We start from the raw sequence: 15,797 nt of genomic DNA, 5'->3' as shown, positions 1-15,797 counted from the left end.
TGCCTTCGGTCATTTTCACACTTGAGAACTTTGTGAGAGAACATTCGGACCCCTGAACTTGCTCTGACATTTTGGACCCTTTTTGCCTACCGCCTGCTCTGACAAGCCGACTGCAAAGGATTTTCAGAACTTCATCAATCGTCACTCGTTCAGGTAACCGTCGGTTCTCTTACTCTTAATTTTCTCTTTACTTTATTCTTTTTTGAAATGGCACCACAGAAGCACATGACACGACCTAGGTTAGCGATCAGCCGGTCACCGGGGACGGCTGAATCTAGGACTAGGAGTGTCGCCTGCCCTTTTCTGGACCCATCTTTGCCCTTTATACAAAGTCCGACTGTATCTGTGTCTATGCAGAACATGATGGCCAGAACAAAAAAGACGGCTAGGATCTCGAACTTAGACGGCTCCTCCCACCGGGTGCCGATTAGTGAAACATCTGACCAGGCGCCAGATGTGGAAGTGAAACAAAGCAGCTTGAAAGCCGGCAGTTCTGAGGGAGGAGTCAAAGTGACCCCTTCCCATTTTACAGTTGACAATTCTACATTCTCTCCTGCTCCTTTCAATGGAGAGGAGGCGGGCCCCTCTGGGAGAGGGGAGGAGTCGTCCTCTTCGGACTCGTTAGAGGACGAATCCGAGTCTAGCTCTTCTGGCCATGCTTCTCTGGACACAGAAGAGAAAAACAGTCGCCTACAAGAGGCGAGGCTTTCTCACGCAGTTGAGAAGGGGAACAATTGGGCGGAGCCATCCGCCTCTCACCGAGAGCAAAATACCCCCTACTACTGCACGGAACCTCAGGGCCGGATCACGGCCATGCAAGAAAAAGTGGGGAGCTTTATCGCAAACCACACAATGGGCCCCGGCTTTTTAGTGTTCGTGCCGGATCCAGAAGACACAGTCGTTTGGCCGACTGGTACTAGTTATGATGGCGCCTGCTTTGGCTGCTACGAGGCGGCCATCAAGGCTGGGCTGCGCTTCCCACTACATCCGGCTGTTCAGCGGATCTTGGATGGGTATGAGTTGGGGTTATGTCAGTTAGCCCCGAACTCCTGGGTCAACGTACTCGGCTATGTGGTCGGGTGCGAACTGCACGGGGTGGAGCCGAACTTCGAGGCTTTCGCCCACATGAACTACCTCAGCCGGACCCCTAAGACAGGCGGTATCGGCTGGTATCAATTGACGAGCCACAGGGGCTACCTCATGACAAGAGGTAAAGCAAACAAATGGAAGGACTGGCAGAGCACCTTCCTTATCATTGAGAGTTCAAACACAGAGCTGAACAAGCGCTTCAACAGGTGGAACAGGAATCCGCCCCTTCTTGCAGGCGACCGCAGCATGCCGCCTGTTCCCCCCAAGGCTAAGAAAGAGATCCTAGATAAAGGACTCTTCAAAGTAGAGTCGAAGGTGAACTCTACTTCAGGGGTACGAGAGCAAGTACCCCTGCACTGCGTCCCGAGCTTCAAATGGCTCTACGACGAAAACGTTTTGGCCGCCTGTGGCCTCAGCAGTCGGTGCTCAAGAGGTAGCCGGCCTATCGAATACTTTGTTGTTCCATGCATTTCTATTATGATTTTTATTAACTTTGCTATTTGTTTTTGCAGCGGACGCCATGAGCAAAATTACCGCCTCCAAGACTGCGGCGGCCATGTTGCGGGCCTCCATCATGCAACAGTCTTCAACCGACTCCCCCAACAAGGGGGCACCCTTGGTGGGCTTCGAACCTTTCACTCTCTTTTTGGAGTTGTGTTTATGCATATACTGACTCTTTTCTTCTTTTTTAGACGGGCGCTCCAAGAGCTTCTTCTTCCCAACAGCCGGACTCCTAGGCCCAGAGGACGACTGTTGCGAGCTCTCGTGGTTCTGCCAGGAAACATGCGGCGGCTGAGAAACAGCCGGCCACTCCTTCCAAAACTCCCATTGGGCCGCCTAGAAGTATGAAGTTGTCCTTGTAAATTTTAGACTTGCTCCCTTCTTTACTAAGTCTAATCCGTTTGTCTATGCTTAATGGAGCCGGCCCTCAGGAGCCTGACTTGGTCGAGGTGGCCAAGTCTATGATCAAGGTCGTTCCTCCAGCTGAAAGGGAGGCGGTCAGGGGTGTCGGCACCCTTGACCTAGACGGGATTGCAGGAGTCCTTGCTGAGGTATACTTAACATATTTTTAAGTATTTGAATTCCAGGACGCCTCTCTTTTTTTTTTTTTTGGAAACTGACGCCTGTTCCCCCTTTTACTTAGGCCCTACTCCGAGTAAACGGCCTCCGTAAGCCGCTTGACAGGAAGAACAAAGAGGTAAAGGCTGCAAAAGCTATGGCCGCCTTTGACTGTGATAAGGCAATGTTTCAAATTGCCCAAAATGAGGTTCTGACAATTGATATTCTTTATTATCAGGCGTAGGCTACCGTCGCTATCCGGGCTCAGTTAGAGGCGGCCCAGAAGAGGAATAGCGAGCTGGAGGCGACCATCAACAATCTCAAGGCCGAGCTGAGACCTCTTCGCCAAAAGATTTCCTCATACGACACCTTGGAGAAATCCTTGGCGGCTGTTAAGGAACGCCTGGTGACCCAGGATAAGAGTCTTACTCAGGAGCTCTCGGAAAAGGCCGAGCAAGAAAAGAAAGAGCTGGTCCGGGAGATGATGGAAGACTCTGCTCAAATCCAGCGCATGACTTGGGGCCGCCTCTTCCCCAATGCCGACTTTGCCTCCTGGGAAAAAACGTACCGCCAGTGTTCTTTCCACGGCCTGCGTGTCGTTTGTTTGTATTTACCCGGCCAGGGGGCCGAGGCTCTGAATATTTGGTCGGTCTTTAATGACTGGCTTCCTTTTAATGAATATTTTTGTTTTGCTTCAAATTTGTTTAAGTATTGAATATTCTGATATCCCAATTGCACACTATACCGACTGTTTTACATGGCCGATAGTTGCAGACAGGTACGGATAGTTAGTCACGCCGCCTATGCCCCTGGACGACTGGTTGTCTGTTTCCAGGCTAGGCGATCAGTTGGCCATTTATCCAATCGGTATTCGACCCATTTTAATGACTGGATCCCCTTTAAGCAGGCGGTCCTGTCATTTGTAAAATTAACCAAGTAGGAAAGTGGTTTCCTACCTGTCATGTTTTTAGGCTAGAGACTTTAGGCAATCTAGGCCAACTGTTCCCCGCCACATTTAATCTAGTGTGAACAGGTGCTGTATGAACACCTTTTTAGTTTCATACTAAATTTTTAAGGAGTGACCAAGTAAACATGATTGTTACCTAGTCGCCGAGTGACTGAGTAGTAGAGGTTTCAAGCGGTGGGAACCGGTTGCTCCCCTTTATTCGCCAATGTTTGTTGGCTACCAACTCATAAGATATCGACTGTTCTTATCCCAAGTAGTCCAGTCGGTTGGTTGACACGGATGGTTACCGCGAACACTTGTTTGACCTGATTAGTCAGTTAAGTGAGAGGTATCCTTTTCCGGGAAACAGCTACGTGGTTGTCTTGTTTAGACAGTCGTATAGGTGCTGTGTAATGATTTTATAGAACAATGTTCCACCCAAAAGGGAGCTGCTCTCTGCGACGAATTTCATCCGGATGGATGCCGTCGGACGCCTGCTATAACGTTGGGACAGGTCGAATTGAATTTTTATATTTTGATCAGTTGGCTTGACACCTGGTCTGATCATTTTAGCCATGAGCCTTTGATAGTTCTTGGTGAACTGTATTATGGGAGAGTAGCCGGTTGAGTGAAACAAGCGGCGTGCCCCTCTTAAGTAAGAATATAAATTAAACATGGAGAGTAGCCGACTGTTTGTCAGTAGGCATGCCCCTCTTAGGTAAAAATGAAAACTAAATATGGAGAGTAGCCGACTGTTTGTTAGTAGGCGTGCCCCTCTTAGTACAAAATTGAATGAAACGGCAAACCTTTATTAAGTAGCCCTTGACTATTTACATCATTCAAAAGAAATATTTCTTAAGATTATCTACATTCCAAGTTCGAGGCAACGGTTGGCCGTCTGGTGTTTCCAGACGGTAGGTACCGTCCCTGACCTCTTCACAGATTTGGTAGGGTCCTTCCCAGTTGGGAGTTAGTTTGTCAGACTCATTAGCCTTACCAACTGCTTCCAATTTTCTAAGTACAAAGTCCCCCACTTTGAGTGGACGCCTGTGTACTTTTTTGTTGTATGATCTACTCATTCTCAGGCGGTAAATTTCATGGCGCAAGACAGCATTGCCCCTCCTTTCAGGGAGTGAGTCTAATGTCAGGCGCATGGCTTCCCAGTTTGCCTCTTCGTCATATAGCATTACTCGAAGAGTCGGCTCGTAGTGTTCTATTGGAAGAACAGCTTCCGCACCATAAGTTAGGAGGAATGGAGTTTCTCCAGTCGCCCCTTTTTCTGTCGTCCTAATGGCCCAGAGAACATGTGGTAATTCATCCGCCCATAGCCGCCTGCTCGTTCAATCTTTTTCTTGAGACCGTCTGAGATGATTTTATTAAAGGCTTCTACCTGGCCGTTTGCTTGTGGACGGCCGACAGATGCAAAGTAGTGTGCAATTCCTTGGTCACCCAACCATCTTTTGAGAACAGGCGTCTCAAATTGGGGACCATTATCAAAAACCATAGACATGGGAACCCCGAACCGAGTGATGACATTTTTCCAAATGAATGAAATTACATCCTTCGTCTTGATTCCCTTTACAGCCTCCGCCTCTACCCATTTAGTGAAGTAGTCGACTTCAACAAGTAAGTACCTCCTTCCGCCTGTACCAGGCGTATATGGACCCAAAATATCCATGCCCCACTTAGCAAACGATAGTGGGCTACGAATGGTAGTGAGGTCAGTAGCGGGACGGTGAATTAGCTTGCCAAACCTTTGGCACTTGTCACATTTTTTCACCATCTCCATTGCATCTACTTCTAAAGTAGGCCAAAAGTAGCCCTGCCGCCTTGCCCATTTTCTGGAGTAACACACTTCAAGAAGGGTTGAAGGTACCCCCTTTTGTGAAGTTCTCCCTTTATCATTTCAAAACTGGTTGCTCGTTTTTTCAGTGCTGCCGCCTGTTGATGATCATCCGGCAGGGTACCGTTTGTCAGATATGCCCTGATAGGATCCATCCAGGTTGAGCTTCTGTCTAGGATTCCAATAGGGTCTTCCTCGATGCTTCTCTTCTCCATTACTTCCCAAAAAACAGTTCGAGGAGTATCACAAGAAGCGGATGATGCTAATTTTGAAAGTGCATCCGCCTGGTTGTTTTCTGATCTCGGCACTTGAGTCAGACGAAAATCTTCAAGGGATCCGATCGCCTGTCGCCCTTATACTGACTCACTATCAATTGTGAATCGGAACATGCGTTTATCTTTCGTGCCCCTTCCGCCTTGCACATGCGGATTCCAGCAAGTAAAGCTTCATATTCTGCCTCATTGTTTGAGGCCTGAAAACTGAAGCGTAGAGCATACTCGTACCTGTCGCCCTCTGGCGACTAACATATGACGCCTGCTCCACAACCATTTGATGTAGAGCTTCCATCCACATATACCTTCCAGACTTGGTCTGGATCTCGAGAATCAGGGGACGAGTCATCTCAACAATAAAGTCAGCAAAGGCTTGCCCCTTCACTGCTTTTCTAGGCTCGAAAGTAACTTTGAGGCTCTGTATTTCTATGGCCCATTTGATCATTCGGCCTGACGACTCCATGGTGGTCAGTGGCCGCTTGACAGGTTGATCAGTATACACGACGACTGCATGTGCCAAAAAGTAGGGCTTCAATTTTTTAACAGCCATGAAGAGTGCAAGACCAAATTTCTCCACTAAGGGATACCTCAACTTGGCATTTTTCAGTACATGACTGACAAAGTAGACCGGGAGCTGACAGTCGTCTCTTTCAGCAAGGAGAACAGCGCTTAACGCATGATCAGAGACGGCCAGGTACATGTAGAGTACTTCTTTGGGCAAAGGGCTGACCAGCCTCGGCAAGGAATGCAAGTAAACTTTCAATTTCTGGAAGGTCGCCTCAGCATCTGGCCCCCATTCAAACCTTGCCTTTTTCTTAATTGCCTGGAAAAAGTATAGGCATTTGTCGCCTGATCGGCTTAGAAATCTTCCCAAGGCCGCCAGACAACTTGTTAACTTCTGAACCTCTCGGATGGTACGAGGCGACTGCATGTCAATGAACGCCTGCACCTTCTTAGGGTTCGCCTCTATTCCTCTCTGATTGATAAGGAATCTGAGAAATGTCCCAGACTCAACTCCAAAGACACATTTCTTGGGATTGAGCATCACATGGTGCCGCCTGAGTGTGGCGAAAGTTTCTCGGAGGTCCGACAGATGATCTTTCTGAAGTTTAGACTTGACAATCATATCATCAATATATTCCTCGACATTTCTCCCAATCTGATCAAAGAACACAATGTTTATCATTCGCTGGAAAGTGGTCGGGGCATTCTTAAGACCAAACGGCATGACCGTGTAACAGTATAACCCTTGATCAATGACGAAGGCCGTCTTCTCCAGATCTTTCTTCCATAAAGGAATTTGATGGAAACCAGTAAGCGTCCGTAAAGCTCATCAAAGCATGGCCGGCTGTTGAGTCGACCAGGTTATCAATTTTAGGCAGAGGGTAACTGTCTTTGGGGCACGCCTTGTTTTAGTCTGTGTAGTCTACACACATTCGCCAGGTGTCATTCGGCTTTTTAACAAGCACCACATTTACAACCTAGTCTGGGAAGTAACATTGCCGGATGAACCCTGCATCAAGTAATTTTTTAACTTCGGCGGCTGCCGCCTGACTTCTTTCTTCGCCATGGTTCCGCTTCTTCTGCCTTACCGGCTTCTTTTTCGGATCCATGTCCAGTTTATCTACCGCCAGATCAGGACTGGTGCCTGTCATTTCATGGACTTCGAATGCAAAGATGTCCTTGTATTCTTTCAATAGTTTGTGAAAGTCGTCACCAAGGACCCTTAGAGCAGTCGTCCCAACTTTGACTGTTCTGTCAGGACGCGAGTCATCTAAGATCAGGTCCGTATGCTCACCAGTTGGCTGAGGGCGGAATTCATCCGACCGCTCCTCTGCCAATGATTGCTATTTTCTGTCTTTTCTTGCGGCCCCCTTCTAGGATGCCTTTCTCTTCTTGCGGCCTGCTTCTTGAACAGGCGCACTCTTCTTGACATTGTTAAGGTCTATTTTTCCACCACTCGACCCAACAGCCATAACATTGGGCTTAATATCCGAGAGATAGCACTCTCGGGCCATCCTCTGATCTCCCCTTAGGGACCCGACTGTTCCATTATCCCTCTCAAACTTGAGCAACATAAGAGATGGGATTATAACAGCCTTGGAATTATTCAGGGTTTGTCGTCCCAGAATCATATTGTAGGCCGAGAGTTCTTCCGCTACCAGGAACCGGACTACCATGTGTCGTCCTTCCCCTTTTTCACCCAAGCAGATGGGTAAATCCACTCATCCCACTGGGTGGACGACTCCTCCTCCAAACCCTACTAAAGGGTGGGATGCCGGATGTATGCAATCAGTCTGATATTTAAGTTTCGACAGACATTTGCTACTGATGAGATCTGAGGAGCTTCCGGTATCTATGAGGATTCGGCCAACTCTCTGGTTGGCCACTTTACATTCAATAAAGATAGGGTCGTCATGCGACCCTCTTACCCCTCTTAGATCTTCTTCAGTGATGACAATCTCAGGAAATGAATATTTGGAGGGCCGTTCTTGGTGAACGGAATTTACATCTAGCCGTCTGATATTGTCTTTGTTGCCCCTAATAGTGGGGCCGCCTCCATAGAAGCCGCCTGCAATGGTGTAGACGACTGCATCATCTGTATCGGAGCTGTCGACCTGTTGATTCTTTTTGGCCGACTGCTTTTTCGAGGAAGTGTTCCCCGTAGATTTCTTGACATAAGTGTTAAGATCACCTTGCTCAGCCAGGCGGTCCAGATACCGCATGAGACTGATGCATTCATTGGTGTGATGACCAACATCTTCATGATAATCAAAGAATTTTTCTTGGTTCCGGTTGTTTGCAGAACCCTTCATGGGGACCGGCTTCTCAATTGAGATACGTCCCTTGATTTCCTTTAGGATATATTGGCTATCCTTGTTAAACGCATACTTTGGGGAGTATGGTTTGAATTCTTTTTTCTTCTTCTGGGCCGGCTGTTTAGAGGAATCAGCTGCCCATACCTCTTTTCTCTTCTCATCTTTGTTTGACGACTGTTTCTGTTGTCCTTCTCTTTTGTCGGACCTTTTCCCGTCTGACTATTTTACCGTACTACAAAGATCAGTCGCCTGTATATAGGCTTCCGCTTCAATCAAGGCCTCTTGAAGAGTCGCCACCCTCTTTCGGACCAAATCAAATTTGAAGGTCGACCCGTCTTTGAGACCTCTGAAAAAGTCAGTATAGGCTACTTCATCCGGTAACCCTTGAATCTGTATTCTCATCAGGTTAAACCGCCTGATGTAAGAACGAAGCCCCTCCTTCTCGCCCTGCTGAATCGTTCCTAAATCAAGGGTCGTCTTCTTCGCAGGGATGTTCATGGCGAAGTTGGAGGTGAATAAGTAAGCAAGCGTCCTTAAGTTATTTACACAACCAGTCGGCAGGTTGCCGAACCATTGTTGTGCGATTCCTTTGAGAGTTGCTGGGAAACACTTGCACCAAGTGGGATCATCCAACCCTTGAAGGTACATCAGGTTGGTGAATGCCATCAGATGGTCTTCTGGGTTAGTAGTGCCGTCATAGGCGCCTACTAATACATTTTTCACTTTGGCCGGCTGAGCGGCTTCAGTAATTTCCTTGGAGAAGGCCGACGGTTGTTTGCCAAGTCTAAGCAACTGTAGCTGCCAGTCCATAGGTTGGACATTTTTTGCTGCATGTCCACCAAACGGAGGTGGCTGCAAAAAATACTGTTGTTGCGGTACAAACGGTAAGTTTGGTACCGCCTGGTCGCTATGAAAGCCGGACAGACGGGAGGTGCCGCCTGACTGACTCTCATGATACGACTGAGTATGCCTCATCGATGTATTGCGCAGACTGTCTTGGAAGTTTGAAGTAGAGGCCGACTCTGACAATCGGTCACTCTTCTTCTGCTCTAGCAGTAGCCGAGCATCTGTGTATGTTTTCCTCGACCCGTCCGCCTGAATATGACGAACATGTTTCCTCTTTCCTGGAGTAGGAAAACGGTATTTTGTGAAATCAAGGGCAGGCGGCTCCCACTTCCTAGATTTAGGATGAGGGGTCGCCTCTCGCCCTTGAACTGGCTTCCTCTTCCGTGAAGTGGAGGATTTCTTAGCCGACTGCTCCTTGTCCAGAGCAGGCGGCTTCTTGTTGATCAACTCTTGAATTTCTCCCTTGAAGTCCCTCATGAAGGTCATGAGTTCGTTCCTTGTGATGGGAGTAGACTCATCAGTCGGCTGCTGCCGAACAGGCGGTGCGCCTGTTGGCTCACTTCCAGTTTGAAGATGTTCCCGTTCCCTCCTTTCGGTATGACGGGTAAGTCGGGCCCTTAGGGTCCCGTCTGAAGCTGTGTGAGCTTCAACTTCAAATTCATTCTCAGTATCGTGGTCCGACTGAACTAGAGGGTCGTCTTGGGGACATCTCTCCTCAGGAGCCGGTACAAACGTGGATGCCATCTCAGAAGTACTCTCCCCACAGACGGCGCCAAAAATGTTTCGGGGTTTTCTGATGTCCTGCGGGAGAGTTACAATTTCGAGACTGGAACCGGACGCCTGTACCTGCAAAACAAACGGATGCTCCGGATGATTGGAGATCCGCCTCCGACGGTCAAGTTAGTACTTGATTGAGTAATTAATGCGGAAATTAAAGTGATTGGGTCTCTCTTGGTGAGAGTGTTTAATGTGTGTAATCTGCGTGTTCCCCCTTAATGAGGATTAAGGGAGGTATTTATAACCTCGGGAAACGTGCCAATCCTAGGTTTAGGTTAACCTTGGGCTGATTGGGCTTCCCTCGGAAGTTGGGCCTAGGTGGCCGACTTCTCCATTAGGCATGGAGTATGCCACGTGTCATGACATAATAGGTCCAGGGTGGACGAATAAGCGTGTGCCACGTGGCAAGCCCTGAGAGGTCCAACTGGGGGACACTTGGCAGGACCTGATTGGCCCACGTGGCGCATTCCGATTGGTGGGAGCAAAATCCCCTAATCACCTAATATTTCAAAGATCCAATCATTAATTGTTTAATTGGTTGGAACTTTGGTTTTTGATTTAATCATTTTGGATTAATTTTGGATTTAATCATTAAGTTGATTAAAGTCCTTAAAGTTCAAAACTTGTAATTGAATTTGGATTAATCTTCATATTAGAAGATGTAATTTTTTCATTTATACACAAATTAAAGTTGGAAAATTTTCATTGGATGAATGGGTTTATTTTTCCAACCACATTATTTTTGTCAAATCTCATTATTAATTTATATTTTGTTGAATTAATTATGACTGTTGCCCTTTAATTTTTGTAGCGTAAAGAAAGACCTAAATTGTTTTAAGAATGGTTCTTGAATAATTTAGGCTTGTGCACCATTAAAATTGAATTTAATTAAGTTAGACTTGTTTTATTTTCTTTTTTGCCCTAAATTGATTCTAAAATAAATTTAGAATTAATTTTATGACACACCTATAACGGGAATAAAATCTTGAGAAAAGGCACGCAAATCAAGGCAAAAACACCCAAGCGCCACCAAAGCTAGCCTTAGGTGCCATAAGGGTGCTCCACTTCGAGATGCAGTTGTTGCTATGTGGCTAGTCTTGTGTGCGCTGCTATGTGCTTGGTACGTCGTGGATGGCTGCTGGCCACGCTGGTGCGTGCCGCTGGGCAGCGAGGCAGCAAGCCAGCCATTCACTTGCCAACGCTAGCATGCGTAGCAAACTGCTGGTGCCAGCGAGCGTGGCATGCGTTGTTGGGAAACCATGCCAGCACCTACCACATGCAGCCGCAACTTCCAAGCGCTGCTAGGCAGCCATGGTGCGCATCCCACGAATTTTGGGTGGGTTGATTTCTTGCTTAAATTGGGCTATCGGGTTTTGCAAAATTTTTGGCGTTTTAATTTAATTGAATTATTTTAACGAGGCTAGGCCTCGGTTTTTCCGGCTCTTGCAAAATTTTAATTTTGACAATATTTGGGTTTAACCGGCTTAATTAATTGGATTAATTAAGTTGGATGCAGAATTTAGTTGGAGCTTCTTTGATTGCATGAACTAATTGCGTCTTAATCATATAAAATGTTAAGGGATATTCTATTTGGTGGCCTCGTGTTTTTAAAAATTCTACATGGAAGACGAACTTTTTTGGACTCTCTTCAGTGGCACCATGGTTTAGAAAAATTGACCATAGTGGCCTTTTTTATATTTATGGCTAACCTTTTTAGTTAAAATGGTTAACCTTTTTTTTATTAAAAAATTATTTAAATTATATTTTAAAATAACAAATTAAAAAAAAAAGACAAAAAAATTCCCAAAAATTCCCAGCTGCTTTGGTTGTTGGTTGTTGTTGGGGTTGTGCGACTGCCTGTGCTGCTGTGGTGTGAAGAGATGCGGGTTGGGCGGCTATGGTGGTTGTTAAGTGGAGATGCGGGCTGTGATGCGGGCGAAGGTTGTGGGTTTCAGGTTTCGGTTGTCAAGAGCTGGCTGGGAGCTAGTTTCAGTGGTCGAGAGTTAGTTGATGGTCGGATTCCGGCAAGGTTAGGGTTTGTGGGGTGGCTGTGAATTTCTGGGAATTTTTTTGTTTTGTGTTTTTTTTTTTTTTTTACTTTTATTATTTTAAAATATAATTTAAATAATTTTTTAATAAAAAAAATAAATCAAAGGTTAACAATTTTAACTAAAAAGGTTAGCCATAAACCTAAAAAAGGCCACTATGGTCAATTTTTCTAAACCTTGGTGCCACTGAAGAGAGTCCAAAAAAAGTTCGTCTTCCATGTAGAATTTTTAAAACCATGAGGCCACCAAATATAATATCCCAAATATTAAACAACTTTGACTAGTTTTAATTTGGCACGTTAGTTGGATTAACCACCTAAGTTAGTTACTAGTTCGCGTGCATTATGCATTGTTACTTTTTTTTTCTTTGTAAAATGCATGGCCCATTCAGATATAGTGAATGGATGAATGGAATATATATATTGTTTCACAGGTTTCGTTAAAATGGCAACTAGTGGGGCCCGATTAGGATAGTATATACGGACTGCAATTCGTTATGTATGTTTGTAAATCTAAATACGGTCTGCGTACCGTTGTGTATTTTTGTACCTTAATATTTAGATTAATGCTAGTCGTAGTAGCTAGTAATTTCATTTTGGCGGGGATGTCTCAAGACGGCGTTTCTATGAATGCGAGCCAAGATGGTGCATTGAAGACTCTTGAAGATTTGAAGATTTCAAGGGGTCATGCTAGTTGCCAAATGCATCTTATTTCATGTTTTCTATATATAATTGTACTTATATATGTGAATGATATGTTAGATGTATGTTTAGGATTTCAAATGTTGCGATGATTAATTAAGTTCACTTAAACAACCAACATAGAAACCCTAGGTCCCTAAAATATTGAGCTAAAATATGCCATTCCAAGAACAACACTTACTGAACCAATGCGCGTATGTGATAGGCTATGCCAAGGCGAGGCATCACTACTTCCCTAGGAACGTAAGGTATACTAGGTATACAAGTTGTCTTGGTTAAGCTCAACGATATCGGTAAGGAGTCCTTAAATGTTGTGGCAATGGAGATAAAATGTCAAGGAAGCATTAGATGTGACGTTTTATCGAACCAAGAGTAGCTTGGAGCTATTAGCAATTGGATTGCTTACCCTAAAATATTAAGTGTTAAAACAAGTCAAAGCATGCTTAATCACTTTTTGATTTTTGGGATCTTGGAATCATTTAATTCTCGCCTAAAAGGGACTAATGTTAATGCGTGGATAAAGTGCTCAATAAGATTGAAAATTTGCATGAACGCTTTAAATTTCAAACTTATTGGTTTATGAATGGTTTTTCATTTCAAATTCTTTCAATTGTAGAAACATGTGTGCAAGTAACTCAAACAAGGAGAAGTTGAGTGGGACAAATTTTCTTGATTGGCAAAGGAATTTGCGTATTGTTCTCATGCAAGAGCAAAAGGAATACTTCGTTGATGAGGAAATGGCCGACACTCCCAATGAGGAGGTCACCCAGGCTGCCCTTAACCGATGGCAAAGTGCCAATCGGGATGTCATCATGTTGGCTACTATGTCTCCGGACCTTCAAAAGACTTTCTTTGAAAAGGAGATGGCTTTTGAGATCATTTTTGAACTTTAGAATATGTTTCAACAGCTGGCTCGAACTGAAAGGTTCGAAACCCACAGGAAAATCCTTGAGAGCAAGCTCAAGAAAGGAGAGCCAATCAGCCCGCATGTTCTTAAAATGATTGGATTATTTGAGAACATGGAAAGGCTCGATGTTGGGTATTCGACTGAGACGGCAATTGACATCATTCTCCACTTGCTGCATAAAGGCTACGATCAGTTCTAGATGAACTACAATATGCACAGCATGGAGAAAACTCTAACTGAGCTTCATGGTATGTTGAAGAAGGCATAGCAAACCCTCAAAGATGAGGGAAAGCATGACATGCTCATGGTGAGAAAGGGCAAGCCATTTAAGCGCTCGGGCAAGAAGAGAAGCTGTAAAGGGAAAAAGAAGAAGATTTTTCCGTCTAAGTCAAGTGCTGTTAAGAGTGGCAAGGACAAGAAGGTAGAGTCTTCTAAATCCGATTCCGAATGTTTGTATTGCAAGAAGAAGGGTTATTGGAAGCGGGATTGCCTCAAATTCAAGGAAGATAAGAACAACGGCACCGTTGCTTCTTCATCAGGTATTTTTGTTATAGACTTGAACTTCGCTAACAAAACATCATGGGTATTAGATATTGGATGTGGCTCACACCTTTGTTCCAATGCTCAGGGACTAAGGATAAATAGGAGTCTAGAGAAGGGAGAGGTCGAGCTTCGGGCCGGCAATGGAGCAAGGATGTTTGTCGTATCCGTTGGAACTCTCAGTTTGTCTTTGCCCTCTAGGCTTATTTTAGAACTTCACAATTGATATCATGTTCCTAGAGTTACCAAAAACATTATTTTAATTTCGGCATTGGACGCTAAAGGTTTTGAATTACGAATTAAGAACAATAGTTGTTCATTTTATTTTGATAATTCTTTATATGGTAAAGCGTATTCAGAAGATGGTCTTTATGTGCTTTCTCTAGACAAAAAAGTTTATAACATTGATGATACCGCCAAAAGGGCAAAGACCATCGAGTCGAATCAAACCTACTTGTGGCATTGTCGTCTTGGCCACATTAACATCAAACGCATCAAGAAACTTTTTCAAAAAGGTGTTCTTGACTCATTCGTCTTGGAGTCGTTTGAAAATTGCGAAGTATATCTATTAGGGAAGATGATAAAGCAGTCATTTTCCAAGTTGGGAGAAAGGGCAAGTGACTTATTAGGTCTAATACATACGGATGTATGTGGATAAATGAGTACACCCGCAAGGCAAGGTTATCGATATTTCATTACCTTCATCGACGACAATAGTAGATATGGTTATGTCTACCTTATGTCGAACAAATCTGAATCTTTTGAGAAATTCAAAGAATTTCAGAGTGAAGTTGAAAATCAACTTGGCATGAAAATAAAAGCACTTTGATCGGATCGAGGTGGCGAGTATTTGAGCCATGAATTCGACGATCACTTGAAAGAAAATGGTATTCTTTCAAAGTTGACACCTACCGGAACTCCACAATGGAACGGAGTATCCGAACGGAGGAATCGAACCTTGTTAGACATGGTTCGATCAATGATGGGTCTTAGTGAACTTCCTATCTCTTTCAGGGGACACACACTTCTAACTGCAACACTAACACTGAACCGTGCTCCGTCAAAAGCTGTCAAAAAGATTCCATATGAATTATGGATGAAGAAACCTTCGAGGTTGTCTTTTCTTAAGATTTAGGGTTGCGAAGCATATGTCAAGAGATTAATTTCTGACAAACTTTGCCTAAAATCAGACAAGTGTTTCTTTGTGAGATACCCAAAAGAAACCAAGGGGTATTACTTCTACAATAAATCAGAGAACAATTGCTCGTGATGATGTCTTTTTGGAGAAGGAACACCTTTCCAAAATGATAAGTGGGAGGAAAATCGAACTCGACGAAGTTCCAGAGGTAGAGCAACAAAGTCAACATAACAAAACTGACAATCAAAGTGCTTTAGAAGCAGCTGTTGCCATTGGTCAAAGACAAACCGACAATGAAAATGCTCAACCTATTACCCTGCGTAAGTCGCAACGACCATGATCTCAACCAGACAGATACCTTGGTATTGTCTTAACCGAAGATCAAGACATCCTATTTATGAACGGAGATGAGCCAGCGACATACAAACAAGCTATGACGAGCCCCGTCTTTGCTAAATGGCAAGAGGCCATGAAATCCGAGATGGAATCTATATTAGAAAATCAAGTCTAGGACTTGGTTAATTTGCCCGAAGGTTACACACCTGTCGGTTGCAAATGGATTTTCAAATTAAAAACAAACAAAGATGGAAATGTATCTATATATAAAGCTAGACTGGTGGAAAAAGGTTACAGGCAAATTCATGGAGTTGATTATGATGAAACCTTTTGGCCAGTTGCAATGCTTAAGTTCGTCCGGATCATCCTAGCGATTGCTGCATATTACAATTATGAAATATGGCAAATAGATGTCAAAACCGCCTTCCTTAATGTGTTGGAAGAAACTGTGTATATGACACAGCCGGAAGGTTTTG

Source organism: Chenopodium quinoa, unplaced genomic scaffold (genome assembly GCF_001683475.1).
Source record: "Chenopodium quinoa cultivar QQ74 unplaced genomic scaffold, ASM168347v1, whole genome shotgun sequence".
In the NCBI taxonomy this organism is placed as follows: Eukaryota; Viridiplantae; Streptophyta; class Magnoliopsida; order Caryophyllales; family Amaranthaceae; genus Chenopodium; species Chenopodium quinoa.
This window is presented reverse-complemented; position numbering follows the sequence as displayed.